The sequence below is a fragment of the Meles meles genome, chromosome 4 (genome assembly GCF_922984935.1).
Source record: "Meles meles chromosome 4, mMelMel3.1 paternal haplotype, whole genome shotgun sequence".
Taxonomy (NCBI): domain Eukaryota; kingdom Metazoa; phylum Chordata; class Mammalia; order Carnivora; family Mustelidae; genus Meles; species Meles meles.
In genome coordinates, this window is record NC_060069.1 from 85113191 (window position 1) to 85118098 (window position 4908).

The window sequence follows — 4908 nt, forward strand, 5'->3', positions numbered from 1 at the left end:
GATGCTTCCTTCTGCTCTTTTGACTTGGCAACACACTAATACAGTTTCAGCTACTGAAACCTATACCCCAGTTTTGGCACCATCACAGAGTATGATCTAACTTCCTGAACACAGATTTTACTCCTCCGTCTGTCATTTCATTGGCTGTCCAGATACAATTAAACTTAGTAAAAATACAAAGAGCTTTATTGTCTCCAAATTTTGTCATAACCAACAGCCTTATTTTATTGCCAGGCAGTCAGTGAACAAACATTTTTTTGTGCACTTACTGGGTTAAAAATACTTTACTGTTAAAGAAAAGGCCACAATAAAATACAGAAACTCAGTATATGCTTCAAATAACAAATCTCAGTGCCAGAGAACAAACAAATATTTTAAGAGTATTGAGAGCTTTTATAAAGTAAGATAGATATGGTCGTATGTATTTTATATTACTTTTATTATCTTGTTACGATTGAACCTATCCATGATCAATTATTTTAAAATTATACAATAATCTTGGAGAGAACTAACAGTTTTTGCATGCTTGTGCTAATCCAAGAAAGTATACTAAAACAATGAAATCTTATTTAATTCCAAAGTATTATTTTCACACGAGAGAGAGAGAATCTGAGGCAGAGGAAAGTTCAGAAGCTTGTGCAAGCTCATTCAATTGTATGGAGTGAAGCCAATGCAATCCTCCTCCACAAGTCTATGTGAAACCCTCACTTGTCTCAGTCTTCAAATAACAGATAAATAATTGAGATTAAAAAGATTAGGCAACTTGCCAACGTCATACAAAATCAAGTAGCAGTGTCAGAGACATTCACTGTTCACTAAACACCCACATGAACTTGTAATATTTAGATCCCTTCTCTTGACATCAAATGAGGTTATGGAACTAGTACTGGCAAAAGGGAGTTTATAGAAAGTCACATGTTGTTTCCAGACAGAAGATCCTTAAGACCTGGGAACTATCTTTTAAAATGGTAGTATTACAAAATGTAAGTAGTTTGGATTGCTAAGGGGACTGAGGGTTTAAGAGCTCAAATCCCAGAAGATTGTCTTTTCTTGGAGCAGGTAAATTTCATGGTGACATAAAATGTGTGATGTAATCCTCATTTCACTTTAAATATATTGCTCCACTTAGTTCTCATATTGACACTGGAATGTAAGAACTAACATTATAAAAGATTTCTTTCTTTCCCAGAGTCACATCATTATATATTTCCAAAGTTATTATAATTTTAGCCTCGATTCTCTGGCTCTGAGGTCTTTATTCTTAACTCTGCAAATCAATGAGAAGTGGAAATCCATAGGAGCTGGTTATGTCCATACGGTATCACCATTAATTTTATTCAAAAAGTTTCTTGAACTTTCAGGACTTGCATCTCTTTTTACCTACCTGTCTTTTCTCTCTAACTCCTCACTGGGAAGGTGCTAATATCAACTTTTCTTTCCATACGTAGTTTCATCTGGGACACAGATTTATTTGAGGCATAATAAATCATTCAAGAAAGTTGAGAGGATTTTTATATATAGGGCATATGGATTAAAGTATAATTAATGCTTCAACTACTTGGTAACACATCGAGTCTGTCTACTGTCCATCTTGACAGAAAATCATATTTAAAGAGTTCCAAAAAAAAGACAAAGTCAAAATTTAATGAGAATTAACAGATCATATGATTTCTTTCCTTCTTTATAGAAAGCCCCCCATGACAATTTTATTTTTCTACCATTTATGTAGAAATCCTAGGAAGAAAATCTAAGAGTTGTCTCAAACATCAACTATTACTGCTCAGTGACTTGCTCCTGATTAGCTTTCTACTCCATTTCCACACTGGTTATTCCAAACAAGTTCCATTCTCTCAAGACCCAACCAAATCCTCTACCAGCATCCAACATCAACGTGTGTGTACTGTTTGTGAGTCAATTCTTTTGACACATACATGGGAATGGGATGCTGGATCATATCATAGTCCTATTTTTAAGTTTTGTGTAGCTTCTAGGTTGTCTTCCACAATGGCCATACCATTTTTGCACTCCCACCAATAGTGAACATGGGTTCAATTCCTCCATATCCTCACTAAAACTTGTCTTTTGTTTATTTATTTATTTATTTATTTATTTTTGTAATGGCCATCCTAATAGGTGAGAGGTATTCTCATTATGTCTTTTTAACTGAAGTGTAGTTGGCATAAAATATTAGTTTTGATTGTACGACATAGTGATGACTTGACATTTATGTACATTACAAAATGATCACTATGACAAGTCAAGCTACCATCCATCATCACACAAAGTTATTAAAATATTATTGCCTATATTCCCTATGGCATACATTATTTCCCTATGATTTATTTATTTTATAACCAGGAGTTTGTATCTTTTAATCCCCTTTACCAATTTTGCCTGTCTCCTCCCCTCTGGCAACAACCAGATTGTTCTCTGTATCTATGAGTCTGTTTTATTTTTGGATTCCACATACAAGTAAAATCATACAGCATTTGCCTTTTTCTGTTTAACTTATTTCACTCCTAATACCCTCTAGGTCCATCCATGTTGTCTCAAACGACAAGATTTCACTATTTTTTATGAATGAGTGGTATTCCCTTATATGTGTATATATGTATATTTATGTGTGTGTGTGTGTGTGTGTGTGTGTGTATTTCACATCTTCTTTATCCACTCATCTATCTATAGACACTGAGGTTGCTTGCATATGTAATAAACAAACTCAGTGAAGTTGCAGTAACAAAATCAACATAAACAATCTGTTGTGTTTCTATATAGTAACAATGAACTAACTGGAAAAAATTAAGAAAGCAATTCCATTTACAATAACCTTAAAAAGAATAAAATACTTAGCAGTAAACTTAGCCAAGGAGGTAAAAGACGTGTGCACCGAAAGCTCCAATACATTCATAAAAGAAATTTTTTTTTCCATTTTATTTATTTTTTCAGCGTAACAGTATTCATTCTTTTTGCACAACACCCAGTGCTCCATGCAAAACGTGCCCTCCCCATTACCCACCACCTGTTCCCCCAACCTCCCACCCCTGACCCTTCAAAACCCTCAGGTTGTTTTTCAGAGTCCATAGTCTCTTATGGTTCGCCTCCCCTCCCCAATGTCCATAGCCCGCTCCCCCTCTCCCAATCCCACCTCCCCCCAGGAACCCCCAGTTTGTTTTGTGAGATTAAGAGTCATTTATGGTTTGTCTCCCTCCCAATCCCATCTTGTTTCATTTATTCTTCTCCTATCCCCCTACCCCCCCATGTCGCTTCTCCAGAAATTTTATTATTTTTATTTTTTTTCATAAAAGAAATTTTAAAAGACACAAATAAATGGAAAGATATCCCATGTCCATGGATTAAAAGACTTGGCATTGTTAAAATGTCCATACTACCCAAAGTAATCTATAAATTCAATATTATTCCCATCAAAATCCCCATAGCTTGGATGATCTGTCCATTTCAGTGAGGGGCGTGTTAAAGTCCCCTACTATTATTGTATTATTATTGATGTGTTTCTTTGATTTTGTTATTAATTGGTTGATATAGTTGGCTGCTCCCACGTTAGGGGCATAGATATTTAAAATTGTTAGATCTTCTTGTTGGACAGACCCTTTGAGTAGGATATAGTGTCCTTCCTCATCTCTTATTATAGTCTTTGGCTTAAAATCTAATTGATCTGATATAAGGATTGCCACCCCAGCTTTCTTCTGATGCCCATTAGCATGGTAAATTGTTTTCCACCCCCTCACTTTAAATCTGGAGGTGTCTTCGCGTCTAAAATGAGTTTCTTGTAGGCAACATACTGATGGGTTTTGTTTTTTTATCCATTCTGATACCCTGTGTCTTTTGATTGGGGCATTTAGCCCATTAACATTCAGGGTAACTATTGAGAGATATGAATTTAGTGCCATTAGTAGCCTGTAAGGTGACTGTTACTGTATATTGTCTCTGTACCTTTCTGATCTACTACTTTTAGGCTCTCTCTTTGCTTAGAGGACCCCTTTCAATATTTCCTGGAGAGCTGGTTTGGTGTTTGCAAATTCTTTCAGTTTTTGTTTGTCCTGGAAGCTTTTGATCTCTCCTTCTATTTTCAATGATAGCCTAGCTGGATAGAGTATTCTTGGCTGCATGTTTTTCTCGTTGAGAGCTCTGAATATATCATGCCAGCTCTTTCTGGCCTGCCAGGTCTCTGTGGATAAGTCTGCATGGAGGTTCCTCAAAATGTTGAAAATAGAACTACCCTATGACCCAGCAATTGCACTACTGGGTATTTACCCTAAAGATACAAACATAGTGATCCGAAGGGGCACGTGTACCCGAATGTTTATAGCAGCAATGTCTACAATAGCCAGACTATGGAAAGAACCTAGATGTCCATCAACAGATGAATGGATCAAGAAGATGTGGTATATATACACAATGGAATACTATGCAGCCATCAAAAGAAATGAAATCTTGCCATTTGCGACGACGTGGATGGAACTAGAGCGTATCATGCTTAGTGAAATAAGTCAATCGGAGAAAGACAACTATCATATGATCTCCCTGATATGAGGACATGGAGAAGCAACATGGGGGGGTAGGGGGATAGGAGAAGAATAAATGAAACAAGATGGGATTGGGAGGGAGACAAACCATAAATGACTCTTAATCTCACAAAACAAACTGGGGGTTGCTGGGGGGAGGTGGGATTGGGAGAGGGGGTGCGGGCTATGGACATTGGGGAGGGGAGGCGAACCATAAGAGACTATGGACTCTGAAAAACAACCTGAGGGTTTTGAAGGGTCAGGGGTGGGAGGTTGGGGGAACAGGTGGTGGGTGATGGGGAGGGCACGTTTTGCATGGAGCACTGGGTGTTGTGCAAAAAGAATGAATACTGTTACGCTGAAAAAGAAATAAATAAATAAAAAG